Source organism: Gavialis gangeticus, unplaced genomic scaffold, assembly GCF_001723915.1.
Source record: "Gavialis gangeticus isolate Ggan-Ray unplaced genomic scaffold, GavGan_comp1, whole genome shotgun sequence".
Classification (NCBI taxonomy): Eukaryota; Metazoa; Chordata; order Crocodylia; family Gavialidae; genus Gavialis; species Gavialis gangeticus.
Genome location: NW_017728992.1, coordinates 36,866,155 through 36,882,840, shown reverse-complemented (window position 1 = coordinate 36,882,840; position 16,686 = coordinate 36,866,155). Strand labels below are relative to the sequence as shown.

Genomic DNA, 16,686 nt, shown 5'->3' with positions numbered 1-16,686 from the left:
GGAACCACTGACTTCCACTTGTGTCCTATATCCAGGGATAACATTTAGTCTATTTAGGGCCCAATTTAATGGCCAGTGAAGTCAATGAAAAGACTTGCTGATTTTAACAGGTTGTGGATAAGTTCCTTTAACATTTCAAATGGGATGTGATAGTGAAATGGATCCCATTAAAAACAGTGTGCTGTGAATATAGACTTGCTGACTCAATCATTAGGAATATTAAAGGACATAATCTAATCATAAGTAAATTAGTCCATGTCCTTTAAACCATTCAGTGTGGCTGGTTAATATAAACTTTGCTCTTTGTTTTAGTGAAGTTACTCTGCAGTGATGAGCAGGTATCTTTTTCTCCAATAACTGAACCAATAACCTAATACTGTTTCCAAATTATGAAGTGGAATCACCATTTATATAGGAAATATAAAACTATGTCTCTTCAGATTAAAAAATGGTTTTAAATTATCCAAAGAGTAAAAAGATAGACCTAGGCTTTGCAGCCTGTACACTTTTCTAATCGTGCCTGTAGCAATTGGAAGGGCATTCCTTTAACACTCTATATCTATGCTGTATGGTGTTTTCAGAGCAGTCCTTCACTGGAGTCCCTTGGGAATCATTATAAATTTATAGCTGCTACAATTTATGCCAGTGTCTGAAATAGTCCTTGGATGTCCAAAGGGTCAACAAACACAAATTTTGGACCAAACAATTACCTCTGAAGAATTTGTCTTGTTTCATCAAAACTTTGGCCCATAAAGGTCATGATCCTTATGCTTCAAATGAATGTGAAAACTGATGAAAAACTTAGCTAGTTAATGCACAAAGTAAGAAGTAGGGAACAGATTCCTTTCTGTCCACTGTAAGTCATCATACTGCACCATGAAGCAGGAAATGTGATTATTTGCACCTAGCAAAACTATACACTTTATTAATGATAATAAAATTATTAACCATGATAATTGAAGCACTCTTAATAACCTGGAACTATGTGCATTCTGTGGTACAATGACATCTCCAGCAATATTAATCACTGTTAACAAAATCTAATGCTGCAAACCTACTGGGAGAGGGGAATGTTATCTTTCACACCTTTTTTCTATCAACTTAAAATCTTCTGTTGCTGCAGCAGCACTGGATAGCATTGAATTCTTCAATGATTGTATGCACACTGATGACATGGAATCACCACCATAAATAAGTACGGGACATTTTTTTCTCTTGATGATTTACAGGTTATAAACCTGCCTGCACCTTTATTAAATCTGAAAACAGATTAAACTGAGCTGATTAACACAGACTTCAAACACAGAGGCACATTCTATCATAAGAGGGTCTTAAACAAAGCCCTCCTCTCTGTACCCTCCCACTGCATTCATTTGCAAATCACTGTGTGCCTAGCAAAGCCTGCACTCCCCCCAGCCCCAAACCTTCTCATGTTGAGCACTGCGGCTCCATCAACAGTAATATCTCTCTCTGTGAGGGATGTTTCTTATTAATCAGGGGCACTGAATGGAAACCAATCAGATAGAGAGTCCCTTTGGCTCCGGCTCCCTGCCTGCCTGAGTTAGAAGTGATGCTGAGAGACAAGGAGCCCTAGTTAGGTGCAAGTACATACAGCAGTGGAGATACTGTAATAGGCAGAGGAGAAAAAGCAGACAGAGAAGCATTACTGGGCAAAGCTAGGTTCACATTGGAAAATAAGGTAAGTGGATTAACTTTCTTCAGCCTTATTTTTTTTTAAGCAAAACACGGAAACTTCCTTTAAAAGAGGATGTTCAGACTATTTATTGTCCTTAATTGTTACCCATTCTTTGTAACACAGACAGCATAGGGGGATTTTAAGTTGTTAGTGGAATAAAAGTGCAATAGGTTGTGGAAAGTTGAAACAAAAAACTTGCAATTCAGTCCCTTGAATTCTGCAACATATATATGGGGTCTGGTTTACATACATTAGGAAGCATGCTGGTTAGTAAGAGAATCTTACTTTTGTTCAATTATATCCTATATATATATGCATCCTAATATTTTTGTGCAAGGTGTTTTCTCTCCAGTCCTTGGGCTCTGCTGCAATCCCTCTCTATCTTTATTCTCTATTTGTATGAGAAATATCTAGTCAAAATTCACCCCAGATAAAAGGATAAGTAAGGAACAGGTTTTAACCATAATTTGAGCAAGCCAAGGATATTTTTTTTCCTGAATTATAAAAGCAAAATGCTTATTTTATTCATATTTGGTACCAGGGAAATAACAGTCAGTTAAGATGGGTTCAGAGATCCTGAGAAGGAAGGGTGATGCTCTTTGGAATATTCAGAGCAATAAGTCAAAGTCAGTAGACTTAAAGTATACAGCCGCTTTCTAGACATGGTAACTAACAGCCTGGCCAACTTAATATTTAAATATTACATTGGATGAAAACTGAGATGGAAAAAGCAAAATTGATCCTTTGATTCCAAAGTAACCTACAGAATGCAATTACTTCATGAACAGCATTTTCTTTTTACATATGCAAGAAATGTGCAATCACACCAATTCAATTTCAGTGAGCATACAAGCCTCAAACAAAGAATGATGAATACCAACTGTAAAGAAATCAATATTCCTTGCAATCATATGGCAGAGTGCATACTGTAGCAATTTATTGTCTTGCAGACAGTTTTAAATAATGAGTCAAGATAATAGAAAAGGAGTTTGGTCAGGGTAATTTCCATTTGCAGTCGACAAGTTTGCAACTAGGCGCTCAATTCTGTTGCCTCTGAAGTCAATGGTAAAACTCCAATTGATTTTAATCTGAGCTGGACCATGCCCCAGAGCTACATACTCTGTCTCAAGTTTCATATGACGTGAATAAGTGAAGCATTTAAGTTAAAAAGTCAATGAGTATTCTAACATGAGGTTTAACAAAGCTTAGCTGATATTTCTTATATATTAATGATACTGTACACAATGTCTGAGTTTGTTCAGGTCAGTTTTATAAGAATCATTACTTTAAATGTTAAATATGGGTGATAAGACTTACTTTCTAAAGGTGAACAATGGCCCAAACATTTTATCTAGGAATACCTTGGGGGTTTTGTCTGTTTATATTTTCTAAGGGTTATTTGGAACCTCACAAAGGAAATATGATAGCCTTAATACAGGCAGGCATATAGTCTGCTCTATATGTCAAGAGGGCAGTTTCAGTATATTTTATTCCCATGTGAGCTTACTATATAGTAGATAGAATTCAAGGTATAATTACATGTGACATACTGTAAATAATAACATATTTCATATGAACAAGAATATTATGCAGTAAACTTTCATATGCAAAATATTATGCAGTAAAATGACCATAGGAGGAACAAGTCCTTAAAAGTTGGATAAGTAATATTGATCTTAACTGAAGAAATCTCTCTCTCTTACTATATAGCAAAGTTGTATGTCTTTCTTGTTAATTTGTATGTGCTAGACAGGTATGATTTGAATAATCATGGTTAATTGCTATATACATGTCTGCACAAAGAAGCATAATAATTATTAGATTGCTAAAAACATGGATATTATATAAACTAATTCATTACATCAACATGCAATGTGTTTTATATGTAGGTGTAAAGAAAACTTGGGAAGCAAAATATGGAGAAACCATATCTTTTTCTCCCTGCAGCTTATCTAAAGAGTTATTTTTGTTTTCAGTGCAGAGCTTCTTATATTTGCCTGCTGAACTGGTCATGCTAAATAAGGATTGAAATTCCAGTTATCCTTATTTAAGCAATAGCTCCTTCACAGAGGTGTGGACTTTATCTGATTGCTTGTCAGTGGAGACACTGTAAAGTATGGTAGCTATCTGGGGCTGGAAGAAATATACTGTGTGATATAATTAGATCAACCAATGAGAATAATTTAGTTTCCCAGCTCTGCCAAATAAAAGATAATGACTTAACTAGCTCAAATGTAGGTTCACTAAGACCTTATTTATGACCTTATTTAAGACCTTATTTAAGACCTTATTTATTAAGACAACCGAACTAAACCAAGAGAACCATTGTAGTACTAAAATCTAACTGTGTTTCAAAACTGCAATGTTTCTGAAAGCCTATCCAGTCACATAGGTCACAGGAAATCAGCTGGCACAAACTGGTGGAGGGGAAGGGTGGTAGAGAGGACACTAAAGAATTTGGTTCAAAATTCCCTCTGAAGATTTTCCAAGATGATAAACTCATTTCAGCTTAATATGAGGAATACTGCCTGCAACTTGGAATTATTCGGTCCTTAAGGGCAATATTATTTTGATAATTTGGTTAGTGTTTATTGGAACACAGAAATATAGCAGACATTTTCAAAGTACTACAGAAGTTTGATCCTGTCCTTATTTCTTCTTATTCGTTATTTTCAAAGAGTTCCAGCTAAGTGGCAGATCCTTATTAGAAGTGAAAACTCATTGTTCAAAGTGTCACTGTTATAAAGACACTCCTAGTTCATGAACAAAAATCACATGTACAGAAAGATCATGTTCAGAAATGGGGTAGTATTAAATATATCATTTATATACATTTCTGATCAAAATATCTATTTCTATGCAGAAACAAAAAGTCTATACAAAGATGCTTCTCCTACTCCTATCAGAGTGCCTTCTGAATGTCTTCAGCTAGCACCAGGTGCTACACACAAATGGTATCTGCAGAGACACAAATATTTGAACATGAATAAGGTTGTTGGAGTGGAAACCGACTGCATTTTGTGTGTGAGAGTTTATGAAAAGTAATTTTGTAAGAATAAATCCCAGATTTTCACAAAAAGAAAAAATGAAGCAAAGGAAAATGACTCACAAATCTGAACAAACAGAATATTGGTAAAAGCAGTCAAGCAGTATTTTAATAACTTGTCCCTTTCACTTTTTAAACAAATATCAAATTGATGGCAAATTTTACTGTAGGGGAAAAGGCAGGTTATTGTGTTGACTCTTTGGGAGCAAACATGATAAAAAGATCTGATAGCTTAAAGGCCTTTCACTTTAGAAGCCTAGTAGATATTTGTCTTGAGTGACTTCATAACATCAGAAAGAAACATTTAGGTCAGATGACTGTTCATGTCATAAAGAAGAAGCAGTGAAGGTTCATTACTAGTGAAAATAAACTGGCTGTGGTCAGTTTTAAACTATGGCATTCAATGAGCATTCTGTTACAGACTTCAGTGGGCTTCAATGGAGGAAAGACAAAGCTCCCAAAATATATAAACCATAGTACATGTTATAAATTAAGTTCTGGAATAAGTTCTAGATCCAATGCTTGCTCTATTCAGGAACTCTACTTGATAAGATGTAATTATAAAAAAAATGAACAAATTAAATATGTCATTGATACACATTAAAGACTCCAAAGTAGATAGGTTGTGTTACCTCATTCATTTTACCATGCAGAGACCACTGCAAAAGGAGCTGAGGACTTGCATGAGGTCACAAAGCTGACCAAAGAAAGGTACTAAACCATTTTTTCTCTCTCCCCCAGGGTCTTACTCAGTTGCATATGCTACTTTTTGTGGAATTATTAAACAATGTTTCATTGTGGTTTAAGAAGAATAAAAATGACTCTTTTTCAAAAGCAAGCTTCAGTAGGTGTAGTAGGGGGAAACATAAAGCAGTTACTAGCATATGGCATAGTAAGTGTTCAGACCCCAGTGAAATATAGCTTTCTATATTTGAATTTCACATCCTTTGCCAATAGTGAAATAGAAAGGGTGCTTCATATGTAAGAACTTGGTTTTCCTTGTCACACACAAACATGGAATTGCCTTTTTTGATATTACAGAAATGCTTACACACAAATAGGAAGTTAAAGGTAATGGTGTGATGCAAATTTGATGGCTGTTAATTTAATTTTGGTTGTCTGACTGCCACAAGCCCTCACTTACAGAAGATATTGACTTGGATGGGAGTTCTGCTTAAGTGAAAGTTACAGTTTGGGACCACATATGTTATTGATCAGATTTATTTATTTATTTTAAGATATAGATTTTTTTTCCCCTGGTTCATCTAATGAAATTGAGGAAAAGCTCCTGAAGATTTCAGAGTAGCCTAATCATACTTTTTATTTTATTTTATTTTTGCATAAAATCCACCAAATGCCTTAGGGGAAAAAAGTGCACATCTACGCACATTAAGGAAAACTACAGACATTCTTTATCGACCTTGTAGAACTTCTTGACAATACTCGCAGACACTCAGCTGATGTAAACTGTCACAACTCTGCTGAAAACCATTTAGAGTTTACGCCAGTTAAGAAATCTGCCTTTCTCTATAGCGTACGATTCAGGTATGTTTTTATTTACTCCATTAGCTTAGGAAATTGAAAATCAATTGCATGGGTAATGAGTGGTCCAGAATCCACCATTTTTTGCTCATAAACAGTACACTTATTGGCACTTCTTAATAATAAATCCAGGGAGTGTGAGATTGTTTTATAAATGTTCATTACTGGAAATTAAAAAGCCATGGCTTGTAACAGGTCAAAATGCTTACGCTCATATGATTATTATGGGTAGTATCTTCCTTTTTTCCCCTTCCTGCTTCCTTAATCATTCAATATATGTCATTCACCTCTTGATGCAGAGGGAAGGGGGGAATAAATGTGTATCATCATCTAATCTGAATTAGAGAAAAATTCTGTACATAACAAAAACAAATAAAATTATTTTTCACATACAGCAGTTACATGTTATGATCAGACGGTGCCAGTACATTTTTTTTATATGAATTTAATAAATCAATGTCATCCCAACTCGTGGAAGAAATTTGTCATTCTTCTTATCGAGTCAAGCACAGTTCAGGCAATGTCATGGAAAGAATGATAAAAATCATTTTTAGGATAAAGCGGGCACCAGACTCAGATGGTTTTCCATAACATTTACAATGTTGTACGACAGTGTATCTATTCATGTTGTCCTTCATCATACAGTGATAATTCAGATATCCCATTTTGTACAGAGATATCATCAGGAAACAACACGTGGGGATATTTTTTTCTTTCTTTCTGTCTTTATTTTTTGAGGGTAGGTGATCGCTACTCTGTTTATATGTAACTCACTGAGATGATTTTACCCTTGTATTACTTAACAAGCTTGTTTCAAACTTATTGTTGATGCAAGAGGAGGTTTCTGTGGTCATTTAACTTATTTGTCAGAAGGCATTATGTGGAGCAACTTGTGACTCTGCCAGATTCTGCAGCCCTTACTCAGAATGAAAAGCATTTAGTAATGAGTATAGTTCCATGGAAACCAGCAGAATATTCTCTTTAGTGTAAGTAAGCATAGCAGAAACAAACTGTTTTAAATTACCTCTGTCTGACAAAAATATGGTATGCTTGCAAACTAAAGAGTAAAAATAAATAATTCTCACATATATGTAGTTCCTGCCTCTCTTGCAGGGTCTGCAATGGTCCATGCTTATGCAAAAGAAAATGCATCATCTAAAAACAATATGGGTTTGAGGAAAACAGGTTTACATTTAAAAACTAAAAATCCTCAGCCTTCATTATCATCCTCTCTTGTTGGTAGCACCTGAAAGACTCAGTCACAGATCAGTGCCGCAGGATACATTCAAATGCAGAACAGAAATAGGGTCTCGGTCTCTGCTTGAAACAGCTTACAAACTGTGTGACACATGCATTGCTTTGTGGCTAAAATGCATCTTAGGACCACGTGTATAATTTTCTTTGGAAAGGCAGGGTGGCCCACTAACTGCTTCTCTTGACATGTGGAGGTATAAACTGATATATAAGAGCTAGGTTTCATTATTATTCTCAACAAGACTAAAATGTATATACCCTTTATAAAATATGGATTTTTCAGACAGTTAATTTCCTGATTAACATTTTAGTACAGTGAATGCCTCAGTTCCCACTTACCCTCCGACCTATAATCCTGCAGATATCTCTTCCTGTTCACCATGGCGCAATATCCTTGAAGCAAATATAGAAATAACCAACATGGAAAATCAAAATAAGCAAAATATTTGAGGGTTTTTTCTTTTTTGATGTTGTTGGTATCTACCAACATAGTTTAGAAGATGGGGAGCAACAGTGACATTGACCAATCAGTTCACTGTGAACCCCTAGAATTCCAATAGGCCAAGAGACTACAGATCGTGACGTGCTTTAATGTGTTTGTTCAGTAATGGCAAAACCATCCCTGAAGTCAGAAAAGGAGAGAAGGGACTGAATAGGATCATGAATTAATTCTTTGTTAGTGTTTAAATAAAAGGGGGAAAACATGTTTATCCTGGGTTTTAGGCATCTCTTGGCATTAATTAAAATCTAAACAGTAAAATAACCTGTCACACCTCTGCTGCCCTCCATACCACATTATAATCATCAGTCTGCATACATATGTAAAAACCTTATTCATTACTAAAGGCCAATCACTGTGTCATCCTTGTGGGCACACAGTATTTACATTTAACTTCACCAGCAAAATAAAACCCATCTGGTAAATGTATAAAAGCAAATGCTGATGAAGATCTCTAAAAGGGACTATCAAAAGGATTAGTGTTCCTGACAGAAATGTGCTGATGTTGGTATACAGGGAAGATGTTAAATGTTTGTTAATGCTACAGGTTCAAGTCATTATTATTTTTCATTTACTTTTAGTATAAAAGATTGATTCATATTTTTAAAAGAAAGAATGTCCAAAGAGACCCACCTACAAATTAGCAGTATGGTTACAGAAATTCTAAATGGCAATAGATTACATTGCTACTCATTGTTTTTTAAATGATTTTATTTAAATGGATATTTCAGGTGAGATTTAACCAAAATCTCACCAGCTACTCCACTGTACTTTTATACTGAGGCACAGATTTGCAGTTATGTTTGTCATCTTAGTACAGAAGCTAAAAGTAGCATGTTACTGGTGTTCTCCATTTATAAAAAGAACATGTAAACTTCATGGACGCAAATAGTTTCATAGCAAAATGTTTTGGGCACTTGCATAGTTTTAAATTTTAGTCGAGGGCCCAACATTGATGTTTTTATTATGGCTTAAGAGTTCTAGTTCTTATGACAAAATGAGAATCTCACCTTCCATATTTGAAAAGAAAGTACGTATTGCCAAAATTTAAAACAAAATTAACTTGGTATAATTTGTGTAGTTAAGTCTTCCCAAATCTACAGACAACCAGAAATAGCAGCTTTGAGAGGTATGATGTCTGGAGCTGTAGAGGTGATGGGGAAGAAACTTTCATGGCACACTTCTACTGCTACTCCAAGAGCCCAAGATGCTAGTCTACAAGTTGATGCCTTAGGAGGCCTTGCCTTGTCTAGTTGTATGGCATTCCAAGATTACCTTGTCTAAGACCTGATTTTGATACTGAACTATTCTAGGAATTAAATGAGCTATTGTTGAAATCAGAACAGCTGTACATTTTGCCCATATATTCATAACACCAACAGCATTTGAACCACTGATTTGTAAAGTATGAAAGCTGCTACATAAAACTATATTCTATTAAAGAATATAAATAGGGGAAGATTGCTGTAAAATGGAAAATAAATGAGTCGCATTAATTTTCTGCTCCCCTCACCTCAAGTTGATTAGCACAAATTAAATTTCATGCTAGTCAGCCTGAGCATTTAGCAGGCAATAAAGAAATCCTGAATTTCTAGAGACTGTGGTAAAGCATATATTTGTTCTCTTTGTACACAGCATGAACGTCATGAAAACCATGCATGCATTCACAAGACAGTAACCTTGGCATGGCAAGGACCCTTATGGAATATATCCTAGCCAGTTCCAGGTAAGGTGAGGTAACTACATGTATTTGGCTAAAGGAAATATAGGTTTCCCTCGCTTTATGCTGTACATACATTCCTGGAAAATGGCACATAACTCAAATTTGCATAAAAGGAACCCACTTTACAATGTAATAAATAGGGATATGTTCCAAGACCTTGACTGTACTGACCCCCAGGCCCATTTCTACCACTTTTTTACAATTTTGGTACTCACCAACAGCAGACAGTACATACAAGAACAGGGTGGTGGTGAATGTTACTATAATGGAAGTGGCAATTACAGAAACGTGTCGTAGACAACAAGTGAGGAACACAGATCCACACAGAGGACTATATACCACACCGATCGCATGAGAGTGACTTTACCTTGCAAATAACACATTTTTGGTATAAAAAAGGTCATTGCATAAAAGCGAATTCACACATACAGAACCCGCATAAATCGAGGGAAATCTGTATCTGCTGGACATCTCAGGTTTACAGTTTTCAGCAGCAAGCTCAGACCGGTAAATACCAGAGAGGAAATCCCAAGACAACAATTGTTCTTGTTGCCCTGATGGGTCAGGCCAACGCTCAGGATCTCAATATTGTGCTGTTAGACAGGAGGGTGTGGTGTACAATTGCACATGCACACATAAATCAATTAAGCGCACACTCACTAGGTGCATACACCCCTGTTAGGCATACACACTCACACTACCAGCTCAGGCACATACACTATAGCACCCCAAAAGTTAGACACAGATCACTAATTCGTATATCATGCACATAATGCCATATATATATAAATACACACACACGCACACACATACACACACACACACACACTCTCTCTCTCACACTAGCAACTCAGATACATGCATATTCAAAATAATTAGTCTAGGTTCATGCACGCCACACACACCAAATTTAGTCAGAATCAGTTACCAGTTACCAACACCTGCACATTCAATACACATATGTGGATTGCTAATTCATATACCACACATACAATATCTATATATGCATATATATGTGTATTTACTAATTTACACACATAACACCCATCTACACATATACACAAGTGAGTTCCTAAGTTCGGTATTGTGATATGTATGTATGTATGTATGTATGTATGTACTTGGTATACTTGGGATACCTGGGGAAAGGTTAAGGTAAGAAAGTAGAAGTGTAGGGAGTTAAAGTTACCAGGACCGGGATTAGAACTGGTAGACTACAGGGGCCTGGGCTGAAGAACTGAGGCTCGGGAGAAACTTCAGGTAAATTGATCTTAATTGATTAAAAGACAATGCCCAAAGCCTGCAGAACAGGAAAGCATGGCGGCACAGAGTCTGAGACTGGAGCCAGAGCTACGGGGGAGCTGAAAAGGTAGATGAGGAAGGGGAAAAATGGAACTAAGGGAAAGTGTGGGTGTTAAAGAGGGCCTCTGGGTGTGGGGAGCCAGAAGATGGCTCCAGGGCAGCTAGAGAAGTTGCAGAGAATGGCAGTTGGTGCTGGAAGCTGGAGAGAACTGCAGAACAGCTAATAGGAGCTAGGAAGCTGGTGGGGGGGAGCCTGAAAACAGAGAGATGGGCAGCAGAAAATCAAAGGAAAAGCAGCAGGCAGCAGGGACAGCAGGAAAGCAAGGAGAGACTGAGAGGTGGTGGAAAAGGGGAGATAGTTTCATAGAAACTATGGAATTGGGAGGAGATGAGGAAACTAGCAGAGAGGGTGGGAACTGGAGCTGAGAGAAAGAGAGAATGAGGCTGGAATTTAAGATAGGGAAGGTACTGGGATTCAGTAAAACAACACCCAAGTTGGGGTTGCAAATGACAGTGGTTTTATTGAACAGGGGAGATGGTGACACAATGCCAAATAGGTTCCCTTGCACCGCCCCTCCCCCAACACACACAATGGCAGCAGGGGTTAGAGAGGCTTGGTGCAGGGGCTGAAGTCCACTGAAGTCCAAGAGAAGAGAGAGAGAGAGAGTCCAAATGGTAGGAGGGGGTATGCAGGTAATATCTACCTACCCAGGCTGGAAAGGAGTCCTTGTCCAGTAGATGTTGTCCAGAGGGGGGTCGCTGGCAGGGCCTCTGGGTGGATAGGTGGTGTGGCATGGTGCTGGTCCAGATGGAGAGAACGTCCCACTGGGTCTGTCTCCATTGCCCCTTTTTATAGGGGCAGACCTTGTGTGACCCTTGCCCAGGCAAGGGTCAGCCTCTGGTATACTGAGAATTTGTGCTCCATGCAGGGATGTGCAGTTTGGGGTGTCTGTAATGGTGAGAGTTGCTGGTTCTGCAGGGTCTTTTGTCTTTCAAATGCTGGTCTTGTCTCTGTTCCTGGGTGAGGTCCGTGGTTCCTGGATGAATCAATGCAAGGTGATGGCCCAGTCCTTACAGGCCATTCAGTAGAGGCCTGCTACCTTTGTATTTCAATCACTTCCAATCACACTTATACACTGGGGAACCAATTTACATGGGAGGGATACGTGACTCATACAGTTGCGACACACAGGGGATGCCTGGGCAGAGGACAGAAGATGAAAGCTTAACATGTAAAATGGAAACTTGACATGACTTTGATTCACTTACAAACACAGGCCTAAACCATACAATATCCATATAAAACAATAAAAATCAATACAAAAATGATAATAATACAATATAAAACAGTGGATACAAAACCAAAAACTTGCTACCAAAATAAAAATGTTGAAAGCTTATCCTACATCTTAGCTTACTTATACTTATCTATAGGGAATAGAGAGGGAGAGAAAAAGTCAGAAATGGTTGGGGAAGGGGAGTGAATACAATAAAAATAAAAGAAGAAAAACTGGGGGTAATGCTACATTCTGAACACCTCACCAATCCAAAAAGAAAACTCAAGAAAATGAATACACCAATTAGATATAATCTAGTATTTTTCTTGCTCATCCATCCCATGACACAAAATAACTTAATACTCAAGATTCTATTACATGAGAGATATGCCAGTGATTTAAGTTCTCAAGGACATAGCTAATCCTGTAGAAAAGCATACATGAATTCAGCAGTCCTCATACAATTTTTCATGAGTCACCATGAAAAATTGGCTACCTGACTTTCTAAGGAAAAACGAACACTGTTTTCTTTATGGGGGGCAACAGCTAGGTTAGTCCCATTTCTTCGAGGGGACACAATCTGCTTTCATTTTTTTTCATTCCACCAACACACTCTTTTGGAGATAAACAACCAGCCTCATGCTCTCATCTGCTATTTTTCAATTAAATGCCCTTTTAATTTTTCAATGCAAGCTGGAGCTCATGACTCAGATAATTTTGAAGGAACTTCTTATCACATGGAAATCAAGGGAAGAAGGGAGGGAGTCTAGTAACAAAGGTATTTATAATCTTGGTTTGGTTATGTTTTATTAATTAGTTACAATTTAATTTTTCCTAATGCTAAAAACAGGACAAGTGGCATTAGTTTGCTCCCAGTTGACAAGTACTTCCTTCACAAAACTTATCCTCAAGCTGTGGGAGCATGAACAGAGAACGAAAAACCTCTCTCACCTCTAAAAGATACTGAATGCTGAAGTATGGCGAATGATGCCTAGATTACAGTCTTCTTCTGTGGAAAATTGGGATTACAGTGAGTAATGCAAAAAACAAAACAAAAACCCTGAGGGGTTTCACTACCATCAACACTGACCAAATACAATATTGTTGTGGTCTGCTGAAAGACAAATTCAAATTCCTCAGTCAAAAAAAAAAAATCTTGTATTCAAAATGAATAGAGGAGGTCAGGAACAAATTAGATGAGAATACTACCTGAGGATTTACTGGAGTGGTACAAAAACATGGCCTCACTTAAGAAGTAAAAAATTTACTGTTTTGTACCCAGAAACAGATTTTTGTTTCTCTAAACAAATAAAAATATCTCTTTTTTTTCAACCTTTAAAACAATTACAATTTTCATAAAATATGGCTAAAAAGGCTCCTTGATATGACATGTGGTAATTTTAGAATTCATTTTTCCTAGTTAGTTATTTTTAACATAGGAAATTACAGGAAAAATGGAGAAATTTTCACATTTCACATTTTCACTATTATGAAAAAGATGAGCATTTTCACATCACCATATTTAGAAATCCTAGAAAAAAGCTATTAAAACCCCTAGCCTTTCAAAATTCAGTAGGTAATATTTTTGTATTTTCACTGATGTATTCTTTATCAAGTTAATTCTCTTTAAAACAGCTTGCAAAACAAATCCAAATGGAGCCTATGAAAAGTGATGAATAGAAAACAGTGGTAAATAGAAAAAAAATCTATACATTTAAAAACCATGCAAATCGAAATGCCAATAAAGAGAATGAGCTGACCTAAGGGAGAAGAGACATATGCACTATAAGCCAATTAACGCATTCAGTTTGTTACTGGAAACAATTCATTGCGCGTGCCTTTGGGGTGCATGTATCAGAGCAAAGCAGACAGGGAGATCTTAGAAAAAGTCCATGAACCTCCAAAGGCCACACAAAGGTGACATGTACACCATGGGAAGTAGCCTGCATACTCCTGCCTTACACAATTTAAGAGAAACTATGCTGCTTTGATCTTCATTTAGGACAATGTTTCCCAAATATATATAAATGTCCACATGGCACAATACGGGCCATACAAACATGACATTACAACAACTTTTTAAAATATTTGATGAGAATGAGAGGAATAAGTTTTGTTTTTTGATTTCTTATAAAAAATGTGGTTTGTCAAAATGTAGCTAAGCAAGCTCCTACTTGCACAATTTATCTGCACTGGTAGTAACTTAACTAGATGATGAAAATTCCAGCATTTCCCTAACAACAAAAGCATTAACCACTCTTTAAATCTAAAATAATCCATTTGTATACATTGGGAAGGAAATTTATCAGGGCCAATTTTGATAGAACATTGTAAATCTGGCACAACACTCTTCTTATGGCTAGGTGCAGATATTAAGGGAGGTTAGGGAGAGGTTGCATCGTATTAAAAATGACCACATGATCTAACTTTGTTTGCCCAGTTGCACTTGGCTCCCTAGTTAAGTTAATCTAAGTACAAACTGTATAGAAGTTCAGGAAAGTTAGATTGGTCTAAAAATGGCTGACCCTGTCCAAATTAACTGTACCTCAGAGGCAGTCTAACTAAGATTAGGTTTGGTGAAACTGATCTAACTGAATTTCTGTACATTTGCCAGTGCAGCCCTGGGGCTGCACTTTTCCTACCCCCTCCCCTGGCACCAGGTTATTTTTAGCCCCCTGGCCTTTTGCCATGGTCCCAGAAAGACAACTCCACCATATACCAGCCAGGCCCCCACCAAGCCTGACAAACACCTAATCCTGCCAGCTACTCTCAATGCTGGTTTTACCAGCATTTGCCAGTACCAGGAGCTGAGGACATAAATCTAGTAGCCCAACACCCCTCCACAGAGCTTCCAGCCACCCCCCACACTCTACACACCCCTCCTCCAAACCAGTTTACTTCAATCAGGGCCCCAAAACTGATGAACACTAGTAAAAATATCCCTGGGAGTGGTTTGCAAGATCAGGAGCAGTTCAGCAGCACTGGGGGTGGAGGGGGGAGTTGGTGGGGTCCTGGGGTTTGATGGGATCGAGAACCTCTCTGATCCCATCAACCACTCCAAGCCACTCCCACAGATCCTGCTATTCCCCTAATCCTACCAAACCACCTGGACTCCAGCAAACCCTGCCCCCCCATGGACCTCACTAACCTCCACCAATTCCCCCAACACCTCCGATCCCTTCCGGGCCCTTTATGAACCAAGCTAGCCCCCCTGATCCCACCAAACCCTTCCAGACCCCAATAACCTCCCTGAAGACCCCACTATCCCCCCACATCCTTCCAAACCCACCCTAAATACCCCCTTTGCCCCCAAATCCATCAAGCCCCCCCACAGACCCTGCTAGACCTCCAAGCCACCCCACCATCTGCCATCCCAAAATAGAATGACCATTTTTAATTTGATCTAACCTCCCTGAATATCTGTACATACCCTACGTCTCTAGAAATATATCAGTTGAAGTGACGTTACTACAAATTAGATCAGAGTTAGTCTTGATAACGTATTTGTAGTACCTTGTATTAGTGAACATTCAAAGCTACTTATATGCACTTGTCTTCAACCACTGGGAAAAGCAGAGGCAATGGATAAGAGAGGATTTGTGGAAAACTCCTGGGAGGTGAGGTTTCAAGTCAATGTAGATTTGAAAATACTAAGTAGTTGTAATGGGGGAAATGCACATATACATCATACACAGATAAACTTTAACTAATAAGATCAAGTCCAAAGTATTAACGAAAGCTATAAACATTTAAAATCAAGGTAAAAATAGCTCTGAATAGATATAATCATAAAAGGTGGAAGTTTATGAAAGGTTTGACATTTACTTTTTTGGCATAATATCAAGCTTTTCATGGGAATTTGATACATGGGATTTTCCTATCACATTATAATCCGCACCCCCTAAAACCAAGCAAACAAACCTCTTTTAACTCTCTGTTATAATAGCAATATGTGTGTGTGTGTATACACACACACACACACATATTGCTATAATAACATAGCAATTTGTTATACACACACTTAATATTGCTATTATATATATTAGGGCTGTGCAAAACTTCTGTCCCTGAGTCAATTTCGCCCAATTTGGTGGCTGAATTTCCGAATCCAAATTGAATCAGAGGACCCTTTAATTTCTCCAAATCAAATCAGAACACTCTGAATTGATTTGGAGAGATTCAGAAAGCTTCAGAGATTCAGACATAGACACAGCTTTTAATGTTTTTCCTACATACCTCAAGGTAGCAAGTGGCTTGAGAATGCTGTGATGGTTGGGCGGATGGAGCTTCACAACAGGAACATGGGGGACTCCCCAGTGCATTTGGCAGCAAACCTGGAAGTGGACC

The 16,686-nt window shown here is 37.7% G+C and overlaps 1 protein-coding gene across 1 annotated transcript in view; it reads left to right on the top strand.

Moving 5' to 3' along the window:
* Nucleotides 1-1,433: 1,433 nt before the first annotated feature.
* Nucleotides 1,434-16,686, top strand: part of CDH9 (cadherin 9) — a 154,349-nt gene continuing 139,096 nt past the window's right edge. The window contains exon 1 of the mRNA XM_019521512.1: nucleotides 1,434-1,699. The gene's annotated coding sequence lies outside the window, so the exon portion shown is untranslated. The remainder of the gene's footprint in view (nucleotides 1,700-16,686) is intronic.